The sequence below is a fragment of the Eublepharis macularius genome, chromosome 18 (genome assembly GCF_028583425.1).
Source record: "Eublepharis macularius isolate TG4126 chromosome 18, MPM_Emac_v1.0, whole genome shotgun sequence".
Classification (NCBI taxonomy): domain Eukaryota; kingdom Metazoa; phylum Chordata; class Lepidosauria; order Squamata; family Eublepharidae; genus Eublepharis; species Eublepharis macularius.
The window spans coordinates 29833416-29845537 of NC_072807.1; the positions used below are offsets into that span (position 1 = coordinate 29833416).

At 44.1% G+C, this 12122-nt stretch overlaps 1 protein-coding gene across 1 annotated transcript in view; it reads left to right on the forward strand.

Annotated features, from left to right (window-relative positions):
* Positions 1-3195: 3195 nt before the first annotated feature.
* MAPK6 (mitogen-activated protein kinase 6) overlaps positions 3196-12122 on the forward strand; it is a 38295-nt gene continuing 29368 nt past the window's right edge. Inside the window, exon 1 of the mRNA XM_055002223.1 lies at positions 3196-3270. The gene's annotated coding sequence lies outside the window, so the exon portion shown is untranslated. The remainder of the gene's footprint in view (positions 3271-12122) is intronic.

Here is a 12122-nt window from a genome sequence, read left to right on the forward strand (position 1 = left end):
AAGGTCTTGAATAAAATAGGGGGGGCGGTTTGCAGGGAACTTCAGGTCATTCCCTGCCAATTGGTAGGCTAGCTCAGCTCTGACTCCATCCCCAGCAGGTGCATTATGAAACAAAAGCCCATCAGCACCTTAGAGACTAACAACGTTGGTCCAACACCAGCTTTTGTGAGTCATCATAGCCCTTTTCCTCAGATGTGCCATTAGAATAGCCATGCGCCCTCGGCTTTTGGCCACAGACTGGCAGAATTTCTTACATCTCTGCACCTGGGAACCTTTTCTTGTGGCCATGCAGAGAGCAAACCTTTGGTAGAAACTGAAACCCGCTTCTTGCATAAGCACAGCTCTGCTGGCAGAAGACAGCAATCTCTCTCCTTCCCTGCTCCCCATTACAGCCTCCTGACCCACATGGCTTAGGGGTTCCAACCTCCTGGAATGACAACTGATTTCCAGACTAGAGGGATCAGTTCCCCTGGAGAAATGGCCAGCTTCAAAGGGTGGCCTCTTATGGCATCACATTGCTGTTGAGCTCCCTTCCCAGGCTCCACCCCCCTAATCTCCGAGAATTTCCCAACACGGAGCTAGCAACCCTATGGCTGTTACTCTACGCAGGTAACATGACCCCAGGAATAAACTTTGCTGGGGCCAGAAAGGGTTTCTGGGCGGGAGGAGAATGCAGGGAATATCTGTGACCCGTGCATCCTCAGACCACCGGCTCCAACCCAGTTTGAGTTATTTTTATAAAAACAAGCTTCATTCTTGCTTGTTTGTAAAAAGAAAAATCCTTGTCTGTTCTGTCAGTGGTTCACCATTTGGTTGAGTGAGTTGTATATCCAAACTCTGATTATATCCCAGAAATTTTATTCCCAGTGGAATTCCTCAGTGCAGTGCAGCAGGCAGGAAAGTGACAGAAAATCAGGGGGGTGTCTAGCCCCCAGGAAATGGTGCAGCTACTGCCTCCCCCAACTCCACCTATCACCGGGTAAAACAAATAGGAGTCATCATGAGGCTAATAGATTTATTCCATCCTTGCATTGCATGACAGTAGATCCAGAGGAGTGAGCCGTGTTAGTCTGTAGTAGCAAAATCGAAAAGAGTCCAGTAGCACCTTTAAGCCAACTTCTGCGCAAAAGAACAAATGGACACAAATCTGACATTAAAAATGGCAACATCCAGAAACCAGTGGGAGAACACTTCAGACTACCAGGACACTCCATCAAGGACTTAAAGGACACTGTAGTTCAACAGAAGCCTTTCAAAAACAGAATCCAACGGGAAGCTGCTGAATTGGAATTCATATGTAAATTTGACTCAGTCAGGCTTGGATTGAATAGAGACTATGAATGGTTATCTCATTATCAGAAGTAACTGATTTCATTATCAAAAGCTACTGTTTGCATCTGCTCCCCCCTCCCCTCTCCACCTATATATCTGACCAGTTTCTTTTCCACGCATCTGACGAAGAGAACTGTGATTCTCAAAAGCTTATGCTACAGTAAAGTTGGTTAGCCTTAAAGGTGCTACGGGACTCTCTTCGATTTTGCATGACACTGTTTCTTACTCCCATGTTCTCTTCTCACGCCCTTTCAGAGAGTGGCAGCCCACTCCATGCCATTTGTAGTTGTTGCTTTGATATTCTGAAATGCTGCCAGCCGAAGTAAATTCTGTCCTCTCCTTATTTAATTTCAGAAGAACCTGCCATTTTCTCAGTCTAAATGACACATGTCCCAATGCTCCTGTTTCTTATGTCTGAGTCCAGTAGCACCTTAGAGACCAACAAGATATTCATGGTATTCTTGTTGGTCTCTAAGGATCACTCTAAGCCTTAGTTCCTTTATGAGTTCACCTCGGAGCCAATCCAGGTTCGCACAGAGAGCCCAAATGGGCTTGGAAAGCTGCTTCTGGGAGAGGGGGAGCTTCTGCCTTTCTCCCCAAGATTTTTGTCCATGCAAAAACAGCGTGTGGAGTGTTCCTGTTTCGTCTGCTCCACGTGGAGGTATTTTGTGCACGTGCAGCAGCAAAAATGAGAAAACTGTCCATCCCACCCACCCCTGGATGACACTGTTTTTGCACAGGGAAAATAATCCTGGGAGAAAGGCAGAGCTCTCCCTTCTTCAGCGGCAGCTTTCCAAGCCCCTTTCAGCTCTCCTTTTTTTAGGCAAGCCATTCTCCAGAGCAGCTGTGGGTCTGCACAAGCCTGGGTTGGCTCCTTGGCAAACTCATGAAGGAAGTAACATTTAGAGTGACCCTGAGGTGCCACTGGACTCAAATCATGCTGTTCTACTGCAGACCAACACGGCTACCTATCTGAAACTGGTTTTTGTGTTGTTTCCCGCAGCACATGTAGTAACAGGTTGGGGCGATACTTTAGATCAGGGAAATGGCATCAGGGCCTTTCCACAGCACTGCTTCTCTGATCTATAACTCATTCGTGTGTGTTCTGATTGGAAGCACCTTTCCAGAAACTCGTGCAGAGAAAGGTCTTTTCCAACAACTGTTATCAGAGATCTTTGACCTAGAAATGGCAAGCGTTGAACCTGGGACCTTTTGCACACAAAGCTTGTGTTCTGCCACGGAGCCATGCCTTGCACAATTACTAAAGCAGCAGACCTCTATCTACTATTTAGGGAGTAAGTCCCATAAAACGTATTGGAACTAACTTCCAAGTAAACATGTTTAAGATCACTGTGCATAGGTCCAAAAGCTCTCACTTGCCCCCGCCCCAAACATCCAATCTGATTATCAAATTAAAGCAGCAGCCCTGTGCCTGCTTACTTGGGAATGAGTCCCACACGGAGGACCTGTTTCTGAGATGCCTTGAGCAGAGTTGGGCTGCACAGTTACTAACTGACCAAAAAATATAGGATCAAATTTATTCTTGGCGGTAATATCCTTTAGGCAAAAAAAAAAAAAGTTTTAGCTACAGAGATTTTCTGTTGTAGATCCAACTTCAGTTCATACACAATCATTTCCATTCACTTCCGGGGTTGGTTGAGTTTGCTGTGGCTGAGAGCGGGGAGGGGTCCTAAGCAATCAGGCCCACCTCCTCCTTTAAATATTATCATTGACACTGGAATAGCAGCTGTAGGCAGTGCTCATGTCTCATAGCCCGTATAACTTTCCTCCCCTCTTCACATTGCTTCTATTTTTTGACCACCAAACTTCTGGTCGGGTTGACCTTTTCATTCGTTGGAGGGAGATTATTATTTTAAAATTCAGGTAATGGAGTTCTGTTAATGACAATCAAGAAAATGGAAGGCAATGGCAACAGCGGTAAGTTTAAAATGCTTGTTCTTTCTCTTAAAAAGCCAGTTAGGTTGAAAAGGGGAAATTATTATCATTACGACTTTGAAAGCTAGAGTTTTTAAAAAATCGAGAAGATTCTGAACTTGTTTCAAACTGTGTATGGAAAAGGACATGATACGAAGCCATAGTATTTTGGTTTGTTCAGGATAAACGCTGGGAATAAGAGATTTGGAAATATTATATTAATTTATAGAGTTATAAAAGTCAATGCATTTTAAGCATACAAGATTAACGACTCAAACTCCTATTCTGTTAACTGAGTTACCCTTCCTTGCATGCTTTCATTAATTTTTGCCTGAGTTTATTACATTCTGCCCCCAAGCCTCCACTGCTTTCCCGTTAAAAAACACTTCCATGATCAGTGTAAGGAGTTAGTACTTAACACCAGAACTAATGCAGTATTATGTGTAGGTAATGCAAAGGATTCTAGAACGTGTCCTAGGGTAGTTGAAACTGGACATGAGCTCAGAGACCAATGGTTAGGCTTGCCTGTGGGGTGTGTTTATTTACTTATTTGCAGCCCTGCTGCACAGATGTTTTGAAGCTCATACAAGTGGTGCTTAGAGGAAAGAGGGTATTTTAAACCCTTTTCTCCCATGCTCTTCCCCTGATCTAAATCACCTCCTCTCGGGGCTTTTTTTCAGCGGGAACGCAGTGGAACGGAGTTCTGGAACCTCTTGAAAATGGTCACATGGCTGGTGGCCCCGCCCCCTGATCTCCAGACAGAGGGGAGATTAGATTGCCCTCCGCAGCGGCGCGGAGGGCAATCTCAACTCCCCTCTGTCTGGAGATCAGGGGGCAGGGCCACCAGCCATGTGACCATTTTCTCCGAGGGCAACCCACTGAGTTCCACCACCTCTTTTCCCAGAAAAAAAGCCCTGCCTCCTCTGAGCCACAGCCAGCTCCATGGGGTACAGTTGAGCCAACTGCAGATATAATAGAGCTAATTGCAGGTTGGAAGCGGGGGTATTTAAACTGCTGCTTCTCTGACCTTCAAAGTGGCTGTGTCCCATGTCACCTCTAGCTCTCCCTTACCATTATTTAGGGTCACCAGATGCAAGAGGGAGGCTTCTAGAGGTGGTTAAAAAGGGGAATGTTGGCTGATGAAGCTTTTCTTAACTGTGCACAGAACTGGTGGCACTTGTCAGCGTTCCCTCTTTCCGCCCCACTGCTTTCTTGCTGTACTGAGAGGGGATGTGTCATGGCCCCATCGGTGGCAGAGCATAGGCTTTGCATGCAGAAGGTATCAGGTCCAGTCGCCGGCATATCCAGGAAAAGGCTCTCTGCCTGCAGACTCTGGAGATCTATTTACCTGTCAGAGGTGATGCCACCGAGCTAAGTGGGTCAGTGGTTCATCTGCTTTCTGTAATAATTTTTGCTCAGGGATACATTTTGTCATAAGAGTAACAGGCTGAGCATAATCAGCTGCGCACCCGTAATCCCCACTGCTACAAGCACAAATTGCCTGTGTACTGCGCTAGCATCCAATGTCACAATTGCAAGGAATACAGACAAACATTTGTAGCTCTTTGGTCCTCCAAAAAGGACCTTGGACCATTGTCTGAAATGGCTGTTCCTCTCTCCTGTCAAAAGATAACGTTTAATTACTGCAATGCGGCTTCTGTGAACCAAGGTACCTTGCGTTAAAAAAAAACCACCACCACCACCACCCTGCTTTAAAATGGACTTCAACGCTTAGAGTCTGTATCCTTGAGGACTAGGCTCCCAAATCAGGTCAGGTGATTATCTTCAGAACTTGCAAACAAAGCTTGTCACAACATCTGCCCTTGTGAGCAAAAGAGAAGTTTGCTCTTAGAACTACAAATAAATGTACGTAACCCTGTTTAAAGCTCTCACAAAATGTTCTGCCGCTAAGAGGATTGCTCTACTTAATGTGTGAGATGAAAATACTTATTTTTGAAGGTCAGGAGGAACACTTCACAGAGAGACCTGTAGAAAAGACAAAAATTAGTTTTTTAAGAGAAAGAGTCTGCCTCCCCCAATTTTTTTTTGTTCTGTGCCTCGGTTTTAACTTGGCATTCTTTACAAGGTTGCATAAGCAAAGCTTTATTTCTACCTTGGCTCCATAAAACAGAGAGAGAGAGAGACATGGTGGTGGTTGGGGAACAATAACAAAAATCCCATCAAGCAAATGAGGTTTCATTTTGCTAGAACGAAGCCATGCCACCGATACATTGTGAGATCTTGGCAGTCCCCACTCTGGGAAGTGTCACACTGGAAGACTCCAGGTGTATCTCGAGGTGTTTGAAGGCCAGTGGAGGCATGATGCTGGAAGGGCTACCAACAGAATCCTATGTTTTGTGTAAGATAAAAGCAGCGCAGTGTCCTGCTCAACAAAAGGTACAAGCAAGATCCACAAAAATCAGTGGGACCCTGAATAACTGGAGTCAATGAGGTTTAGTTACTGATAGGCACCACACCTGTGCTTTTAACAGCAGCTTTGATATGCAGTAACACAAAGCAAACAATTTTAGCCTATTTTTATCCCTCCCTTCTTTCAAGAAACTCAGGACAGCATTTATTGTTTCCCCTTCTGTTTTATGTTCACAATAGCCCCTTTAAAAAGGTTAGGCTGGGAAAGAGAGACTGGCCCAAGTTCAACCACCAATTGGGATGTCTTTAAAACCCTTAGTTCACCACTCTAACCACAGTGAAGCGCTGGCTCCTTTGAATCTCTTCCTTTCACTTCTGATCTACACTAGGGATATTTCACATGCTAAATCCCTGTGCTTTTGCACCTGTAAATTTATGGCCAGAGCATTCTATTTCTCCTTTATTTCTTTACTTCATTTATGCCCCGCTTTCTCCCCAATGGGGGCTCAAAATGACTTACAATATTCTCTCCTTCTCTGTTTTTTAAAAGAAATTTTATTTTAAAAGAAAAGATGAAGGAAGTGCATAATAAAAGGTAGAATGAACAGTACGCTAGAGATTAAGTTGAGACTTATTCAATCTTATATAAACAATACTTTTGAAATTAGTTTAAAAGTTGTACAGCACTGCATTTGAAATTACGTTGAACTAATAAAGAATACATTCAAAATTTGCCATAACTAAACAGAGTTATGTAACAGCTCTCCTTCCCTCTTCTTGGTTCATTTTACTTATACAAACTATGAAATCTACTTCTCCCCCCCCCTTTATTCCATGTATTTTATCTTCTTATGTTTATACTAAAATACCTTAATTAATATTAATTTCTACCTAAGTAGTCAAAGAAATCTTTCCATTTTTCTCAAAATTCGGCTATTGGTCTATTATGTAGGTAAGTAGTTACTTTAGCCATTGATACATATTCATAAAGGTAAAGGTAGTCCCCTGAGCAAGCACCGTGGGGGGACGTCGCATCATAACGTTTTCTTGGCAGACTTTTGTTACAGGGTGGTTTGCCATTGCCTTCCCCAGTCATCTACACTTTACCCCCATGAACCTGGGTACTCATTTTACCGACCTCGGAAGGATGGAAGGCTGAGTAACCTTGAGTGGGCTACCTGAACCTGGATTCCGCCAGGATCAAACTCAGGTCGTGTGAGCAGAGCTTGGGCTGCAGTACTGCAACTTACCGCTCTGCACCATGGGGCTCTTATTCATAAATCTTATCTCTCCACTCGAACACATCAAGACAAATATCTGTTTTCCATTTTGCTGCATATAATACTCTTGCTGCTGTCACCATGTAACAAAAAATTATTCTCTCTTTCTCCATTTCATTCTCACAACCATCACTTCTCTTTTTTTAAAGGTACTAGTACTTATATATAAGGTTGCTCCAATTTCCAGCATTACCACCCCATAGATCCCCAGAAGGCTGTTTCTGAGGGTCCAATTTCTCTTTCTCTGGCTGAGTGAGGTGGGCCAGCACATGGGGATCAGGACTTGGGAGAGCCCCAGAAAAAGATGCCAGAGTACCAGTGAGTGCTGTCACACACACACACCCACCCAAAAAAGGCCTACTCAAAGCACTCCTGTGGGGTTGCTTAGGCTGAGAGTGTGTGGTTCAAGGTTATCCATGGCAGAGTGGGATCTGAACCTTTCCACCTGGGAAGGCAGTTTACAGGCTGGCCTTATTTGTTCCAAAGCGGCGTTAGTCCAGCCTCCCCAAATTCTAGAAACTTGCTTCGGCCAACCAACATAAAACTTAAAACTTCTCCACAAACGTTTTAGCTGCTCTCTCTGGCAAAGTCAAGATGGTTAAAAAAGAAAGGAGACTGGATCCTGCAAGTCCTACCCTGAGGGGCGGGTGTGACACAAACACCAGTAGCTTGGAATAGCCATCAGCCTTTAACATCCACCATAAAGCACCAGACTGTGTGAAAGCCTAGAGAGACACTGAGGGCAACAGTGAATTTGCAAGAAAGCTGTCACTTGCCTTTCCAGCATTCAGTGTGGTTAGGTGAAAAAAAGAGCAAAACACGATGAATCATTATATGGGAAACTGCAGTGCGCAATCATGACAGTTCCTGCAGCTGAGCATCAGTTTCGGAAAAGGCTGGCAGGGAACATTTGTTTCCCTGAATGATCAGCCCTGAAGGGGTCCAGCATCCTGCTGCATATCCAAAACCTCAAATCTGCCCCACCATGAGCTTTGGGGCAGAGGTCCTGTAACCAGACCCTCTCAGGGCATCTGAAACACCATCACTGCTCTCTCCACTTTCTCATCTCGTTTGCAGCATTCACGGCCTATCCTGCTCCCTGACAGGCTGCTGTTTCAACACAGCCCCCCCCCCCCATTTAACTTGGTCTTCTTTATCATTCTGGCAACAGCACGACATCACACCTCGCTAATTATATCTGGCTATATAATGATGTCACTGAGGGGAAAGGAAGCCAATTCAGAACGAGGGCAGTGTAATGCTTGAGGCATTACCCTAACTCCAAACACGCCAACACTTTTTTGTTCTGAAGAGCAGAGCTTTGACTCTCAAAAGCTTATACCCTGGAAATCTAATTGATCTTTATGGTGCTACCTCTTCTACAGCAGACCAACACAGCTACCCACCTGAAACTATGCTCTTTTGAGTTTACTCAGAACTGCTGAAAAGCCGGTTTCCTTGGGGTGGGTAAATATCCCGTCCCCACTCTATTTTGGCTCAGGCCCTGTTCTCCCATGCAGAATGAGATAGCTGGACTGACCCAAATAAACTTTTTTTTAACAGTCTCTGTTGCTTTTAACAGCAGCATAGCCTGGTACAAGGAACAAGAATACATACAGAAAGAAACTGGCAGAGGAAAAGCTTGTTTCTGCATGCCGTATTGCTGTTTCTTGACTTCATCATTCAACTGTTCTCAATACTCTGCATAACAAACAAACAAAAAGGAAACTAGTAAATCCCTCTTTGCACAACAAGATCATACTGTGGGGAAGGTTAGCCTAGAACCTTTCTCCCTGGCACGTGGGCAAAGAATTTATGTTAGTGGGCAGGGGAAGTGGTTGGGGGAGAGTGGCATTTAGTGGCTTGAGCACCTATCTACAGCCTGGACTGATACCCACAAAGACGCTCTCATGTTGAATAAGCTGTTTGAGCTTATATGAATTCATCCATCTATATGAATTATATGAATTCATCCTTGGTGCATGTCTTATAGGGAGTCATGCTGCTTTGAAAGCTATCAGCATCTTTCAAAAGCAATATACAGTATTATAAAGAAAAGGAAATGAATGAGAATTCCCTTGTCATAAGAGTAACCTTTGCTTTATAGATACCATCTGATGTATCTGCAATCCCAGGTTTTGGGCTTCATCTCATTCTGTGCTGTTAAAAGCTGTCAGTAAAATGATATTTTCTTCCTTTGCCTGCCTACCTTGAGAAAGAGAATGAAAAATTTCCATTCCCTGCACACTGTCATATCTCATTACAGGTTCTTAATTTAAATCACCCTGCATGATGAGGGATTTCTCAGACACTATCACTGATATACAACTTGGTCTTTGTTTATATGGCAGAGATAAAACTGTTTGAGAGCCCAGTGTAGACTTTGACCTGAAATGATTCCTAGAATTATTTTACACTCAACGAAGTCATAACTAGAGGCTAGTATTTAGATTTAAATGGACCAGGGCGAGGAAGGAGGGGGAATTATCATTTCAATATTGCTAAGGAAAATTACCTTTACTTTTGAGGAAACCAAAGCTCTTTTTATTCATTAAGGAAAGTTTCATTCCACTTCTCCAGGGAACCTTCCTGAGGCAGCTTACAACACAAAATTAATCACGGCCTGTGTGCTAGCAGTGGGCCGTGACCCAACCAAATTTAAGTACTTTTAAGGATTGATCTGTTAATTCAGAAAACCAACTGATAAGCTTTGTTAGGAATGTACCACTTCAGACTGCTAACCTGTATACTAAAAAGTTTCCCACAGAACATTTACAGATAAAGCAGAAAGATTCCAGCCCGGCCTTCTCCCTGATGGAATAATTCTGTGTGTGGTGATGGTGATTTAAATCGTAAATGAGTTCGACGATTGTAAATGTTCGACAGGCTGACAATAAATTCCCTACTTTCCACAGTTGTTGGCAAGCCATCATATTTATCTGTCAAGATAAGGATTTCTTCAGGGCCACTGGCCACCCAGGGAATTGAGCCAAACTGGATCTGACATGAGAGAGTTCCATTGTTTGGATCTCCCTTTCTTGCTCCTTCCCTCGTTCCTCAGCTTCAAAGCAGCTGCATGAGGCTAATTTGTTTTTTAAAGAATCCCACAAAAGATCCTCAATATGGAACTCCTATCCAGTTTGGAAATGTGGACACGGGTTAGGGTTGCCCGCTTCTGGCAGGGGGTTCCCCACCAGCACTTGCCACCCACCTGCCGCTGCTCAATGGAAGGTGGGAATTGGAGGGGAATGGCATTGCATAATGCCCTTGTTGGCTGAAAAATTGAAATGACATCATCATGTCACATGATGCTCTGGGAATTCTCCTGATTTCTGTGGTAAAAACCATAGCGATCAGAGGAATTCCTAAAGCATTATGCAATGCAGTGATGTTACTTCCAGTTTCTTGGCCGGAAATGACATTGCAGCACAACACTATTCCGTCATGCCTCTGTCCCCCTCAATTCCTCCACCAGCTGCCCGCCACAGTCTGATATTCTCAGCATGGCCTCCTTTTCCTCCTGTCCAACAACCCTCTAGTTACAGACTGGATCTCCTTCAAGATAACATAATGACTAAAACCACCATAGCTACAGCAGCAGTGTTTGGCTGCAGTATTTGTTCCTAGTTGTGCATGTGTATGTCCTATTGAATGAGCAACATTTGGGCAGAATCTTTAGTGTGAGAAGAAGTACTTCCTTCTAAAGAAATTTGAGTAGGATGTGGTTACAAGCCTTCAAGATCTTAAGTGTTTCTGATCTGGGCAGAAGATAAAGTCCTCATTAAGTTTTTGGTTTGTGTTGTGTGAGCTCATGGTGCTGAGACCCAATGGGACAACCCCATAAAAACCTGGGAAGTAGCTTCCTGGGTCAGACCAAAGAACTCTCTTCAATGTCATGTTTGTGTCATGTTTGTAGTTAACTGAATTTTTGGTGCTGACTTTTAGATGCAGAACTAGATCTGATTGATGCAGAGATCAACAGTTTGCCAGAGTATGTGGGGGAGGAGGGGATATGGCATGTTTGAATGCCTTCCTGGGTGCACAAAAAAGCCTTCCTGTACACAGACATGCAGCAAATGTATTTATATGTTTACCTCCCACCTTATTTCCTCAGACTAAAAGCAGCTAACAAAGCAAAAAAGCTAAATGGATACAGAAATGTCATAAGCTAGAAACAAATACATCAGACTAGTATGTTAGAACTGCCTGCTAGTTTTCCAGCAGCAGGGAGATTTTGGCGTGAGGAATTGTCCAAGCATGTGATCCTCCTCATGCAACCGGAAGTGGCACATGAATTATGGACTGTGTGATTCATCTGAATGTACAGACAAGGGACCCACAAGGAATTGCAGGGATTATTTAATTTTCCCCTATACCCCCTTCTTCACAGCGTTTCCTCTTTCTCTCCTCCTGGCAGCCTCCATAGGCTCTCCCCTTTCCCTGCTTCCTTCTCTCCTTTGACTCACCAACTAACTTTTCTTTATATCTGCACTACCCCATTCTTCAGTTTTATCTATTATTTACTTACTTAATTTATACCCTGCCTTTCTCACTGATGGAGACCCAAAGCAGCTTACGTTATTCTGCTGTCCTCCATGTTATTCTTACAACAACCCTGTGAGGTAGGTTAGGCTGTGAGAGAGCGTAACTGCCCAATATCAGCCAGCAAACTTCCATGGCAGAATATGCATTTGAACGTGGGTCTCTCAGATCCTAGTCTGACTATACCACATTGGCTCTCAGCTTTTTCTCCAACCCTCCCCATGACAGCCTCTCTCTGGGAAAAGTCTGGCCAAGTTGCAAAAGTTGTATGGTACTAGCAAGTCACTCAGTTGAGTTGTTTGGTAGCCACTGCTGGTCCTGGCCAAGTCATGCAAGTTGTATATAGGCTGCCACTGAGCCCAGACAAGTTGTGTGGCATCAAGTAGTAGCCACCACGGCATCTGAATGAGTTGTGCAAATTGCATGGTAGCAAGTTGCCTGATGCCACAGGGCCTGGCCTGATGAGTTCTCCTTCCAAGGCAGGAGGGAGGGGAGCAGAGGTGCACTTGGAGGCTAAAATAGACTTGGAAAAGGCTCTTCCTTTCCCCTTTACTGACAGAAACCATGTTTTAAAGACTGACAATATTGTTGTGGTTGCCTAGCAACCCCACAGTGGCCTCCAAGATCACAGAGAGCACACATTTCTTAAAGGTATAGGCACTG